Genomic DNA, 15871 nt, shown 5'->3' with positions numbered 1-15871 from the left:
GCAATCTGATGAGTGTGGGACAATTAATTGAGAAAGGTTTTTCAGTTACCATGAAGGACAATCTTCTGAAGTTGTATGACTGCAATCAGAAGTTGATTATGGAGTCAGAACAGGGAAGGAATAGAACATTCAAGGTGAATGTCAGAACTGCAGACTCAGAATGTCTTAGTGCAACAAGTGCTGAGAAGGAGAGTGAGCTGTGGCACAGATGATTTGGTCATTTGAATTTCAGAAGCTTAAAACATCTGAATTCAAAGAAGTTGGTACATGGAATTCCTGCAATTAAGAAGCCTGAAAGGTCATGCAAAGTTTGCATGGAAGGAAAACAACCACGATTGCCATTTGCGTCAGAAACTGCTCCAAGAGAAAAACATGCCTTGGGAGTTGTACATTCTGATGTGTGTGGTCCATTTCCAGTAGCATCGATTGGAGGGAATAAATACTTTGTGTTATTTGTTGATGAATTCACAAGAATGACATGGGTATCCCTTATTAAGTTTAAACACGAGGTGTTTGATGAATTCAAGAAGTTCAGAATGAAGGTTGAGAATCAGAGTCGTCAGAAGTTGAAGATTCTTAGAACTGACGGTGGAGGTGAGTATAACTCCAAAGAGTTCCAGAAGTTCTGTGAGGAGAATGGAATTGAGCATGAGGTTACTGCTCCTTATACCCCTCAACACAATGGTCTTGTTGAAAGAAGAAACCACACTTTGCTTGATATGGTGAGAAGCATGCTAAAGGAGAAAAAGCTTCCTCAGAAGCTCTGGGGAGAAGCTGTTGTCACCGCAACGTATGTACTCAACCGATGTCCTACGAAGAAGTTGAAGGAAATAGTTCCAATACAGAATTGGACTGGAGATAAGCAAAGTGTTAGTCATCTGAAGGTGTTTGGTTCTGTTTGCTATAAACATGTTCCAGAAGCCAGAAGACAGAAGTTGGATGATAGAAGCAAAGTGATGATTCTGATAGGGTACCACAGTACAGGTGCATACAAGCTCTATTGTCCATAAACCAATAAAATTGAATTCAGCAGAGATGTGATTGTGAAGGAATCAGAAGTTTGGAATTGGGATAAGTCTCAATCTGATTCTGATGTTAGAACTTCTGAAGAAAGGTCAGAGTTAAGAATTTCTGAAGTTGGAGTAAACTCTGACGTTGATTCTGATTCTGACTCTGGAGAAGACTCAGAAGATGAAGGTGACTTTGATGATCCAGACTCTGATGACCCAGACTCTGATGGTAATCCAGATTCTGGTGGCAATTCAGACTCTGGAAATATGCCAGACCCTGAAGATGGTCAAAGCTCTGGAGGAAGTCAACCATCTGAAGCTAGAAACTCTGAAGCTCAAGACTCTGAACAAGTTTAGAGACCACAAAGAATCAGAAACATCCCCAGAAGATATGCAGAATTTGACATGCTGCAAGACACTGAAGTAGACTCTGAAGGAGAAGTTATTCAGTGTGCCATGTTAGTAGACTCTGAACCCATAAGTACATAAGAGGCTCTTAAGCAGAAGCTCTGGCTGAAGGCCATGAAAGAAGAACTTGATGCTATAGAGAGAAACAAGACTTGGAAGCTGACAGAACTTCCAAAAGACAAGAAAGCCATCAGCGTCAGATGGGTTTTCAAGCAGAAGTTAAAGCCAGATGGTTCAATTGGCAAACATAAAGCTAGGTTGGTAGCCAGAGGATTTCTACAGAAACCTGGGCTGGATTACTCTGAAGTGTTTTCACCTGTAGCAAGACATGAAACAATCAGAATGGTGATTGCAATAGCTGCTAACAAGAATTGGCCTCTGATGCATTTAGATGTAAAATCTGCATTTCTGAACGGTCCATTAGAAGAAGAAGTTTACGTGTCACAACCTCCTGGATTTGTGAAAAAGAATCAGGAAGGGATGGTGTACAGATTATACAAAGCTCTATATGGATTGAAACAAGCGCCCAGAGCTTGGAATCAGAAGATTGATTCATTTTTCAAGAAGCAAGGCTTTCAAAAATGTGAGATGGAGTACGGTGTCTATGTTCAGCATACTTCTGAAGGAAATATGACTCTGGTATGTTTATATGTTGATGATATACTGCTGACTGGAAGTTCTGAACAGGAGATAGCCAAGTTCAAGAAAGTTCTGATGAATGAATTCAAAATGACTGATCTAGGCAAAATGACATACTTTCTAGGGATGGAGTTCAGATACTCTGAGAAATGTATTATTTTGCATCAGCTCAAGTATGAATTAGAACTTCTAAAGAGATTTAATCTAAAGAATTGTAAGATTGCTGTCACACCTTCTGATACAAATCAGAAACTGGATTCTGACTCTGATGGAAAGGATGTGGACGCTACAACCTTCAAACAGTTGGTTGGTTCTCTGAGGTATTTGTGCAATAGCAGACCTGATATTTTCTATTCAGTTGGGATGGTTAGTAGGTTCATGAGTAAACCTAAGTGGTCCCATTACCAAGCTGCTGTCAGGATTCTGAGGTATATCAAGGGAACTCTGAAGTATGGAGTATTATTTCCTTCTGGAAGAAAGGATGAGTCAGAACTTCTGAGTTATTCAGATTCTGATTGGTGTGGAGACAGAGTTGACAGAAGAAGTACGTCTGGGTACTTATTCAAATTTCTGGGAGGTCCCATTTCTTGGTGTTCCAAGAAGCAACCTGTTGTGGCGTTGTCAACTTGTGAAGCTGAATACATTGCAGGTGTTGTTACTGCATGCGAAGCTGTGTGGATTCTGAATCTATTGCAGGATCTGAAGATTAAAGTAAACAAACCTCTGAAGCTGATGATTGACAACAAGTCTGCAGTCAATCTTGCCAGAAACCCAGTGTTGCATGGGAGAAGCAAGCACATTGAGACCAAGTATCATTCTCTGAGACATCAAGTTCAGAGGGGAGTGTTAGAAGTTGTACACTGCAGCACTCAGAAACAGTTGGCAGATGTTCTGACGAAAGCTATCAAGACTGATCAATTTCTCAGATTAAGGGATGGAATTGGTGTTACAAGTTTTGATGGAATATGAATTAAGGGATGGTATTAGAAGTAATTCATATTTATTAGTTGTACAATTTCCTTAGCCCCTAAGTTTGTTAGAGGGTATTTTAGTATTTTATCATATTATAGTAACCCTAGTTTTAGCTTATAAATAGGGTGACAATCATTGTAATTTTTATCATGTTTTGTAGCCGTCATTCTCTGAATAGAATATTTCCATTCATCATTTATTCTACCTTTGCCCAACAATAACAACCGTTGTGATTGAAGGTCACTTGCTTCGATTCTCAACACCAACTTTTTATATTTTTTGTTATTGAAATAATTCGTTTTTTTTTGAAGTTGTTATAAGAGTAAATTAATATCATATAGTGAATTTTAAGAAATGTACATAAAATAAGTAGTCACCTACACATGAGTTTGTATAGGTCACACAATATCGTTATAAAGAGTAAATAAATATAGTATAGTGGTGGTTAAGAAATGTATATAAAAGATATATAAATTATGTATTTTTGACCCGTCGAAAATGTATATTTTAGTAGAAAAAATAAATTAAATAATTAAGTAGTCATCTACTCGCGTGTTTGCATGGTTCGCTCAATATCGTAATAAATAGTAAATAAATATAGTATGGTGATGGTTAATATGTACATATAAAATATTTAAATAAATGAAAAAATAGTTTTAAATTTTGAATATGATATGAATATTAATTTAATTTAGAAGAGGTTAGCTTATTGTCAGAAATTACAGGTAAATTATGTTAATAGAAATAAGTACCATCTATATATATATATATATATATATATATATATATATATATATATATATATATAAAAGGATGTTATAATCATGTATAATTTATAACTGTGTGTTTTATGTAAGCAATTAAAATAAAAATTGAATAATTGTGGATACAAGTATTATTAATTTTACTGTTTTTAGACAGTAATACTAAATATGAAATAGATAAATATTGTATTATATACGATTTTATAATTGATATTAAAAAAATATATCAATACTATTACCTGAAATTTATATTCACTTTATCTATACTATTGAAAATTAAATAGATGTGATTCTATAGTTGATAATAAATCAAAATGTATAGGGTACAGGAAAATTAAATAAATATGATTATATTATTGATGTGTAAATATTTGATATGATTTAATAATTGATAATAAATAGATAATATTGAAAATTAAATAGATATGATTTTATAATTGATAATAAATCAAAATGTATAATAAATTATAAAGGTTGATGTAAATCGATACTTCCTCGGTTCCTTTTTAAGTGTCTCTTTTTTTTTTTTTTTAAATGTTTCTTTTTAAGTGTCATTTATAAAGTTCAAGTAATATTGATTGTATTTAGTCAAAATTATTAGAGAGAGAAAAAGTAAAATGAATGTAATAAATAGCTAAGGGTATTTTAGGTAAAAGAAGAATTATTGTTGAAAAAATAACAATAATGATTCAATTCGTATAAAAAAATGACATTTAAAAAGGAATGTATTTTAATTAAATTTTTCCATTGCCTCCATAAAAGTTGTTAAGTAACTGACTAACATAAATTTCAATAAGTTGTTTTTTACTTTCGATAGAATATACTTAATATAGACTAAATTCGTCTCTGTCGAACTCACACTACTTTGACATACAAAATTACATATTTAATCGTATTGAGTATGTATCAGAATTGGTGCCATACATATCAAAATATTAAAACGGATTACCTGACCCTAAATGGGTCGGTCCTGGTGGACCTCAGGCTTTTTAGGACCATGTCAAAAAAAGCATATTATAATATAGGCTCAAATATTACTATCCGAGTCTGACCCTATAAAGGCCTCGGAATACCAGACCTTAGACGAGTTTTTTAAAATTATTTTTTATAAAAAAAGTAAAATAAAACCCTTATAATATTAACATGTCGATATTTAATTACTATATTAATTTTATAAATACTTTAATATGTTTTTGGATTACATATCGATATTGTATAAGATAATATTCAAATATTTAACATATAATAAACTAATATAATACGAAGAAATTGTGAATTAAAACAAAAAATAGTTACCTATTAATTTGATTATATCAATGTATAATATTTAAAAAAGATAAACTTTATTGAGGTGAGACAATATAATGTGTTATTTTAGAGTGAGATAACATAAATATTAATACTATTTGTTTAAATTTATAGGTATGCAGACATAACGGCTACTCGCGGTCCATACTTATCAGCTCTAATAGTTAGAGAATTTTTTATAACCAAGTTAAAAAATCCTAAAAAATATGAATTTTAATTTTAAAATTCAAACTCTGTGATTTTATGGACTTGACAGACTGACCCATATAACTATTCCATTTTGACTGTTGAATATTCAGACAAGTATTTCAAAATCATTGTCATTGTTAATGAATCTTTAGAAAAGTCAAAAGTATAATGAAATTAAAATGAAAATATCTAAAACAATCATTTCTTTTATTTAATAACAATTCTAATATTTTTAAATAAGTCTTACTAATAAAACAATCTTCAATTTGCAATCCATATTTTCCTAAAGCATCAATCATAGAACAATCTAGGGGTCACAAATTTATCTATTCATTTATTATCATTCCAATTTCAATATTAATTGATGGCTGAAGTATGAGTTATGACAAATTTATTTGTACCTTAAATTGTGGAGTAGGCACAAACACAATTACTGTTTATATTTAATCACATGCATGCATACTGCCTTTATCTTGTTTAAAAAAGGAAAGACGTGTTCTTTCCCCTCATCCCAACACTATGCACATAATCATTACATCATGAAACTTCTTTTCATAATAAAGCCTCTTTCTTTATCAAATTACTAATATAGTACCAACAGCATCTTATTTACTGAAAGCTTCTTTAGTAATCAAAATTAAAGCTACTCGTACATGAAGAAATCATTGGTTTATATGTCATGGGCGTGATACAAGATCTGAGAGAATTAGTACGATAAATAGGATAAAAAGTGTGACTTTTGATTTGATATATGTGAAGAGAAAATTTTAATGTTTTAATTGATTATATCACACTTGAGAGACATAATAGTTAAACACTTCAATATGAATAATTAATAATTATTATTAATTTCTAAACAGTTTAATAATTTATTTTCTATTACTATATAGTTTAATATTTTATATAGAAAAACTTAGAGAAAATTATGAATAATTAAAATAAGAGGAGGATAAAAACATGTTAAAAATAATATGTCTACATCAAAAATGAAAAGGAAGAATAAGAGTTATATTTAAAAAAATAAAAGTTGATAAGTTAGGAAAAACATAAATGTATGAATTTTAATCACATCTTCATTTATCTATTCATATAATATTGTGAACAGTTGAATTTTTCCCAATACAAACTTTTTATAAATATAAAATTAATTTTTTAATTATTTTTCCCAATACATACTTTTTATAAATAGGTTTCTTAGCAATATAATTATTTTTATCCCTACTTTAACAAAATTTATTATTAATAACAATATTATTATAAAAAAAATTATTATACATCTTTTAGAAGTATAAATTTAGACTTTTTCCACTAAAAATCGATACATGCGTATGCGTTTTATCAGTATTTAGAAGAATATATGTTAAAATTTTCTTTTCAGTTAGTTATGAAATAAGAACTTATCAGTATTTAGAAGAATATATGCTAAAATTTTCTTTTCAGTTAGTTATGAAATAAGAACTTATCAGTCTATTACAAAATTAATAATAAGCAAGTTAAAAAAACATTAAAAATAAAACAATACCTGCAAATTCATCATTTAGAAATATATAATCAGATGTGTTGGCCGAATGAGAGAAACCAACACCAACTGGGGAATCCAAGTATATCATGTTTGCTTCTGTAATAGAGAATGTAAAATCAGTAAAAAAAAAAAATTATAATGGAGAACTCATAAATAATTTTCGTGGTAATTTCTTGAAAAAATATATAAAAATACCTCTATTCCAGCTGAAGGGATTTTTGACCAAACCCTTGGGATTGACCAGGAAAGGTCCGTGTTGGGTGAAAGCAGTTTCTCCCACGGCAGAACACCCAGGCCCTTCAAAATATATAAGACTAATGAGTAAAAATCACATAAATTAATTTTACAATATATATAAAAACTTTAAAAAAATTACGAACCTCCATGTAAGCAGAGTATAACTGGTTTTGATGATGGGTCAACTTCCGCTTCTACGAAATAGTAGAATAGGTTCCTCTGGTGGTTAACATCGACAGTGATGTAACCGGAGTATTGGCTGAGGTTTACCGGTGGCTGATCCGGTAAACTGATAATCTTATGTGTTGCTGCTCCATATGAAAATAGAAAGCAAAACAATATCAAGAAGAAAATAGATAATGCAGACATTTTGACACTTAGGGTCTGATTAGTAATAAGAGAGATTAAGCAGAGAGAAGTTGAAGAGATATATATGATCTTAGATAGCTCTCTCTTTTCCTTGGAGTATGGTATAAATAGGGGAGAATGAATGATGTGGGCTCCACTTTTGTTTTCTCCATTGAACAGAAATCAAGAAAAAATATGTTAGCTACCTGTATGATTTCATTGCAGCTCACGTAAAATTAAAGAAAGAGCAAAAGTAAACATGAGTTGATATTTTTAATTTTAAAAATACATTTGTAAAATAAATTTTGGTTAAATAATTTAATGAATTAGGTTGATAAGTTTTTTTACAAATATAACTAATGAAAAATAAATTATAATAATAAGTCAATGAAATAACATTCCTAATTATATTATATAAAACGAATAAATATAATTTAGCTATGTCCATGATAAAATGAAATGAACTTAATTTAATCTAATTATTATTATTCTTGAATTAGATTAATAATTAAATACAATTATTATTATTTAAAGAAAATTAATAAATGAGACTGAATAAATTATTTGAATTTTTATATTAGTTTAACTAATTAACTTTAATTTTTTGCATATCTTTTTAAGTTAGAGATATTTTTTACTTTTAAAAAATTAACTACATTTCTGTCTCCACGTGCTTCTGCATCTCAGCTTTTATTTCTATCTAATTTGTTTATGATTCCTTTTCTAATTACATGAGAAATGAAAAAGAAAAACAAGTTTATCTTAGTGTAAAATGTGAAAGAAAAGATAGTGAAAATAGTGGTCACTTATAGAGTGAGAAAAAAGTTTCAAATTAACAGAAAAGAGAAGGCGAGTAAACTTCTTTGTGCTTTTCACTTTGAGTGACATAGTTTTTCATGGATTCCACTCAAGGGTTAGCTGACTTTTCCCAAACAAGAAAAAAAGATAGTAAACATTCTAAAAAATATTAAATTCATTGTCCAACCTTATTAGTCAAAATGGTCTCACCCCCAACATTTTCCTGTCTTCTTCTTTTGATAGATCGAAAGTGGATTCATAATGGAATTGAAAAGACTTTTAATAAACTTTAAACATGTCTTAAGTTGTAAAGCAAATAGTAGTAGTACTAGATTAGACTACAACTTTCAATTTCATTCATTATTTATTATTATGCGAAAGCTTCATAAACCATGATGTTTTGTTGGATTTTTGTCTTAATAATTTAAATTTTGAATTTGTCATTTATGCATATTTAATTTAAATTAATATTTCAAATAAATTAAAAGTATTTCTCTAATTTATTGTTATATATGGCTTTAAAACAATTTGGTTTGGATTTGTATGTTATGTATATTTATTTTAAATTAATATTTAAAATAAATTGGAAATATTTCTCTAATTTGGTATTCTATATGGCTAAAAAACAATTTGGTTTGGATTTGTATATTAGACATATTTAATTTGAATTAGTAATTAAAATAAATTGGAAATATTTATCTAAGTTGGTATTATATATGGCTTAAAAACAATTTGGTTTGGATTTGTATTTTAGACATATTAATTTAAATTAATATTTAAAATAAATTCGAAATATTTCTCTAACTTGGAGTTATATATGGCTTAAAAACAAATTGGTTTGAATTTGTACTTTAGACATATTTTATTTAAACTAATATTAAATATAAAAAATTCACTATCTTTTATCTAAATTAGTATTTATTTATAATTAATTGATCATATCACTTATCTTATTTTAATATAATAAATTAGTTATTTATTTATTTAATAAATTTGTCCTTTAAAACCTGTACATTGTAATTATGATAAGAAGAGTTAAAAAAAATTAATGAAGAATTTTTAACTACCAAATGATTTTTATTTCAATTAAGCATGAATAATGAATGGTATGATGAAGAAAACTTTAATGACTTGTTAAATTTTACACACTCTCTCTTGTTAGATATATCGGTAAAGTTGAATGAATTCATGTCTGAATCGTGATTGAAGTCATTTTTCTTAAAAGTATTTCAAGCCCTCTCTTTATTGTCTTAGAGTTGAATCCAAGAATACCCAGGATAATTCAGCCTCATAATTGAATCTGCACAAACTGGTGAAGATTCTTTATAGAGACAATGTTGTTTTTGCAATTGTTTCTAGTCTCTTCTTGGAATTGCAGACATTGAGTGGTCATGTTTTCAATGGCAATCTCCCAGTCTGCTTTCTTTGGAGCTTGTTGTTGTTGATATTGAGTCTGATATTGACCTTGACCCTGTTGTGGAACATTGCATCTCTGATTATTCCATGAGAACTTTGGATGATTTTTCCAACCTGGATTGTAAGTGTTGGAGTGGGGATTATTCTGCTTTAAGAATTTTATCTCTTCAATTTGTTGAGGAGTTGCAAAGCAATACATAGTGTGGTGAGGTCCATTACAGATTTCACACGTGATGGTCTAAGCAGGTTGAATTTGAGCTACCTGTTGAGTACCTATATTCATTGCTTTCAATTTCTTTTCTACTTCAGAAGTGACTGTATCTTCCAAACGGATTTTATTAGCTTCCAGTTTCAAATCAATGACTCCTTCAGGTTTGCTTGTACATCTATCATATAGTTCCAGATGCTCATTTGCGGTTATAGCTTCAATGATTCTTTTAATATCGGTGGCTATTAAGAAACTTGTTGAGCCATCGACTGCTATATCGATCAACTGTTTTGTCTTTATTTTCAGCCCGTTCACAAACATCTACATTTTTTCAGTCTGATCCACATTATGAGTTGGGCAAGCTACCAAGACCCTATTGAATCTTTTGTAGGTATCTCCCAAAGACTCACCATCTTTCTGTTTGAAGTTCAAGATTTCATACCTTTTCCTCAGGAATACTGATGCTGGAAAATACTCATTTAAGAATGATGTTTCCATCTCTTCCCATGATGTAATACTACCAGCTGGAAGATAGTAGAACCACTCTTCCGCCTCTTCAGATAAAATGAAAGAGAACATTCTTAACTTCTTTGCTTCATCAGTATGACCATCAATTTTCAAAGTAGTACTCATGGTCAAGAACCCTGCAGGTGCTTGTTGGCATCTTCATTAACCTTTCTGATGAAAGGTTTTCTCTCAAGTTGATTGATTGTGCTCAGATGCAATTGAAAATTCGTCACATTTAACGGTTGGTTGACAATGGTTAATCTACCACCCGGTGCATTTGCACCTCCATAGTCACCTAGGAGTCTTTCCGAAGATGGAGACGGTGGAACTGGAGGAATTTCAGACATAGTTTCTTTTTCTGAATCTGAAAATGATCAGAGGGAACTTCTTCTTTGGAATGCAATCTAGCGTTTCTGCGTCTCCGGTGAAGGATTCTCTCGATTTCTGCATCAAAAAGAAATTCTGCTAAGAGCTCTCCTCGCATACACGGATTAGTGAATGAAACTATCTAAATGACAGAAAAATAATTTTATTATAGAGCAACAAAATTTTAATTGAACTTAAAATCAAACTCTATATTTTGGCAGTCCCCGGCAACGACGCCAAAAACTTGATTGGAAAAATAGCAAGTGTACTAGTTTGCCTGTTATAGTAATAAAGGGGAAATTCCCCGAATGTCGATCTCAAGGACTACAAGTTAATATTGAGTTCAATTCATCGTTCAATTAAACAAAAATTATAATTGAGGTTTTAAATTCAAAATTCTAAAAATAAAGGCAAAGGAAAATAATAATGAAAAATAAGGGTTTGCAAGGTAAGAGGAATAATGCCATGGATGGTGTATGATTTATCCTTGTAACAAATCTGAGTCACTATTGCATCAACAAATATCAATTACTATCAGTTCTCAAAGGTATTTTCTCGCAAGTCCTTGGTGAGAAAACCTTTAATCATTCTACCCTAATTTCTATGTCCATAGGCAATTAGGGTGAAGTTAAGCTCTTATTATATCAAGAATGCTCTTATTCATACAGGGTGATATCTAATGCAGAGTAATCTTATGCAAACCTTATCAATGGCAGTCCAGACTTATTGATAACCATACAACAATCTCAATTAGTCCGAAAGAGAAAGCATTAGACACATCAAAAGATTACCATAAAAACAATATTATAAATGCAATCGTAAACTCATAGTCATTACAACTCTAAATCAGGGACACGCCGTAGCATTTAGGGGTTTAGCTACTCAGATTGTTCAAAATAAATTCAGGATAAAAAATACACATTACAAGTAATTGGATGACTTGGATCTTCAACAACTTCCGCTCATGAAAACCTTCCACTCTCCGAATTCATTGTGTAATCCTTGTTCCTTTGACAATGTTGTGTTCGCCTCATTCCAAAACTATCTTTTCTCTTGTAAAAACTCTCCTAATATAGTGAATATCCCTTGGCAGAAGGTGGAAATCTCCAAAACGTCCCTGCAGCTTAAGCCCGATGAAAAAGCCTGAAAATGGAAAATTAGCGTTTTGGACGGCCGTGTCAGGCCACTGTCTTGGGCATTACTTATTCTTTATTGGCCTTCCTCCTGACACGGGTGCCCGTGTCAGGTTTCCTGAACTCTGAAATCTTCTTTTTTCGACCGCCAAAACTTTCCACTTTCTTGCATTGAGCCCATTGGATCTTCTATGTGGACCTGGAGGGCATAAACACGACAACCAAAGCGTAAAATCACGAAAACACAAAATAAAATTGACAATTAATAAAATTTCTTAAATAACTTATGAGTATGAAAATTAACTTTAAAGGTACCATAATGCATACACAGTATCTTAAAATCCTTGGTTTCTTGTCGGATAAGCAACGAAAACATAGTGAGAATGGTGACCGATGAGAGGTCGCTGAGAACAAAAACAAAGCAAGTATGGGATTTCAACCAGGGTCATTCAACGCCAAAGTCAAGGTTATGCTACCAATTTTCCATAGTGGAGGGTTCATTCATGGGAATGATCAACACTCGGCTGCCATTATAGAAGACAATGACGAAGACGAAGCTTGCGCCAACTCTATAACGCATGGCCAGACTTACAAAAAAATGGATTGATGTTGATGTTCCTACTATCATTCACCATTCTAAGTAATTTTTTTTTATTTTTAGAAAAATATCCTTCTCCTATGCCTAAGGGAGAAGTGAACATTATTGGGGCATTTTCCTTATTATCATCAATGAAATACAATTTTATTCATCCACATCTATGATATTTTATTTTTACCTTTTGCTTTTTCTGAAAATGGTAATCACAAAAAACATAAATAAATAATAATATTTCCATCTGCATAATATTAGTTTGCACTTCACTTCTCAAAAATCAAAATATCAAATCATTATGCAGGTTCGTTCTCAAACCCATTGAATATAATGATCCTACTGCCTCTCAAAACTTTGATTTTCCTGTGTTTGAAGCTGAGGAAGAGAATGATGATGAAGAAGTATCTGATGAGTTATCCCGTTTACTTAAGCATGAGGAAAAAGTCGTTTGAAGAACAAATTGAACTAGTCAACTTGGGTTCCAATGATGATGTGAAGGAAGTAAAGATTGGGTCTCAACTGTGTCCAAAAGCTAACAATGGGTTGAATGATCTTCTTTGAGATTATTCTTATGTATTTTCTTGGTCCTATCAAGACACTCCTGGCTTGGATTCTGAGATTGTGGAGCATAGATTTTCGTTGAAGCCAGAATGCCTGTCGGTCAAGTAGAAGTTGAGAAGAAATCATCCTGATATGGCAGTGAAAATTAAAGAGGAAGTGCAAAAGCAGATTAATGCCAGTTTTCTTATGTTGGTAGACAATACAACTAAATCAAAATCTTTTCGTTTATGGACGGATTTTTCGGTTATAATCAAATCAAGATGGCTCCTAAAGATATGGAGAAGACCACATTCATTACACCCTAGGGAACATTCTATTACAGAGTGATGCCTTTCGGTTTAAAGAATGCTTATGCAACGTACCAGAGAGCTATGACCACTCTTATTCATGATATGATGCATAAAAAGATTGAAGTTTATGTTGATGATATGATTGCTAAAACAAGTGATGAAGAAGAACATGTTGAGCATTTGTTGAAATTATTCCAGTGTTTGAGGAAGTATAAACTCTACTTGAATCCCAATAAGTGTACTTTTGGTGTTCGCTCTGGTAAGTTGTTGGGCTTTATTGTTAGCGAGAAGGGTATTGAAATTGATCCTGCCAAGGTCAAAGCAATACAAGATATGCTTGCGCCTAAAACTGAGAAGCAAGTCAAAGGTTTTCTCAGCCGTTTGATATATATCTCAAGATTTATTTTGCATATGACTGCCATATGTGCGCTTATATTCAAGCTTCTTCGAAAAGATCAGTCTTGTGATTGGACCGAAGATTGCCAGAAAGCTTTTGATAGTATCAAGAAGTATCTGCTTGAGCCTCTGATTCTGTCTCTGCCTGTTGAAGGAAGACCTTTGATCATCTATTTGACTGTGCTTGAAGAGAGTACGGGTTGTGTTCTTGGTCAGCAAGACGAATCTGGGAAGAAAGAATATGCAATTTACTACCTCAATAAGAAATTCACCGACTGTGAGACTCAGTATTCTATGCTTGAGAAAACGTGTTACGCATTGGCTTGGGTTGTTAAGCGTCTACGCCAGTATACGTTGAATCATACTACTTGATTGTTATCCAAAATGGATCCAATCAAGTACAGTTTTGAGAAGCCTGCTTTAACTGGGATGATTGCTCATTGGCAGATGTTGTTATCCGAGTATGATATTGAATACCGATCTTAAAAAGCTATTAAAGGTAGTGTTTTGGTTGACCATTTGGCTCACCAACCTATTGAATATTACCAGTCAGTGCAAAACAATATCAAGATGAAAATAAATAATGCAGACATTTTGACACTTATAGAAGAGAGATTAAGTAGAGAGAAGTTGAAGAGAGAGATATGCTCTGAGATAGCTCTCTCTTCTCCTTGGAGACCGGTATAAATAAGGGAGAATGCTGTGGGGTCCACTTTTGTTCTCTCCATTGAAGAGAAATCAAGAAAAAATATGTTAGCTACATGTATATGAGTTAAAAAATAATAATAGGCTAATAATTAAATAAAGTAGTAAAGGAAAGCATATGAGTTGATATTTTTAATTTTAAAATTACATGTGTAAAATGAATTTTGGTTAAATAATTTTATGAATTAGGTTGATAGTTTTTTTTAATAAAGATAACTAATGAAAAATAAATTTAATCAACTTAATAAATTACAATAATAAGTCAATGAAATAAAATTCCTATTTATATTGTACAAAATGGATAAATATAATTTATCTATATTCATAATAAAAATGAAATGAAGTTAATCTAATCTAATTATTATTATTTTTCTTGAATTATATTAATAATTAAATTAAAAATAATTATTAATTATAGAAAATTAATAAATGAGATTGAATAGATTATTTGAATATTTATATTACTTTAACTAATTAACTTTAATTTTTTGTATATTTTCTTAAGTTAGGAATATTTTTTACATTTCAAAAATAAATATTACTAATAAAACAATCTTCAATTTGTAATCCATATTTTCCTAAAGCATCAATCATAGTACAATCTAGGGGTCACAAATTTATCTATTCATCTATCATCTTTCCAATTTCAATATTAATTGATGGCTGAAGTATGAGTTGTGACAAATTTATTTGTACCTTAAATTGTGGAGTAGGCACAAACACATTTACTGTTTATATTTAATCACATGCATGCATATTGCTTTTATCTTATTTAAAAAAGGAAAGACGTGTTCTTACCAAATTCATGTAAAAGAAAAAGATTTTTCCCTCATCAAAACAGTATGCACAGACGAATCATTACATCATGAAACTTTTTTATCATAATTAATAAAGCCACTTTCTTTATCAAATTACTAATATAGTACCAAATGTTGGAAATTGTTTTGCAATATTAGTTCCAAAATGACAAAAGAGTTAAATAGCATTTAGTTATTGTTTTGTTTGAATTTTGAATTCAATTTTCATATCTTTTCATGAAATAGTGTCATATATGAAACATTGTGTTTTATGGTGAAATGGTGTTGTTTCATCAAAGGTTGCAAACTTTTGAAACAACATCCATATCTCCTATAAATATATGATTCTATTCAGAAAAATAACAGAAGAACTAAAAATAGAACTAAAAACGTATTTCTCTTCCAAATTCCAGAAAAACCTTCCTTGCATTTCGGGTTCTTCACTTGTCTTGTGCAGACTCGAAATTAAGGCTGATATTATCCTGAGTGTTCTTGCATTTTCCAACTCTAAGACATAATAAAAGAGTGCTTGAAATACTTTTAAGGAAAGTGATTCTCAATCACGATTCAGTCCTGGATCCATTTAATTTTACCAAATCTTCTAACAATCTTAAAAGTATTAGTAACATAATGGCTTCAGACGCTGCTGTTTCAAGCATCAAAGTGATGAACCAGGATCTTGTCAAGTTAGATCGATTTGATGGA

The 15871-nt window shown here is 31.0% G+C and overlaps 1 protein-coding gene across 3 annotated transcripts in view; it reads right to left on the bottom strand.

Annotated features, from left to right (window-relative positions):
- The window catches only part of LOC127087312 (uncharacterized), a 48252-nt gene extending 40758 nt beyond the window's left edge, over positions 1 to 7494 (bottom strand). For 2 of the 3 annotated variants that reach the window (XM_051028254.1, XM_051028317.1), the window contains exons 1-3: positions 7193 to 7488; positions 7008 to 7109; positions 6813 to 6908 (exon numbers count right to left, since the gene is read on the bottom strand). The gene's annotated coding sequence lies outside the window, so the exon portion shown is untranslated. Of the gene's footprint in view, positions 1 to 6812; positions 6909 to 7007; positions 7110 to 7192 lie in introns of all 3 variants that reach the window. The other variant, XM_051028217.1, reaches the window with a different exon arrangement.
- Between the last annotated feature and the right edge of the window lie 8377 nt (positions 7495 to 15871).

This window comes from Lathyrus oleraceus, chromosome 1, assembly GCF_024323335.1.
Source record: "Lathyrus oleraceus cultivar Zhongwan6 chromosome 1, CAAS_Psat_ZW6_1.0, whole genome shotgun sequence".
Taxonomy (NCBI): domain Eukaryota; kingdom Viridiplantae; phylum Streptophyta; class Magnoliopsida; order Fabales; family Fabaceae; genus Lathyrus; species Lathyrus oleraceus.
This window is presented reverse-complemented; position numbering and strand designations above follow the sequence as displayed.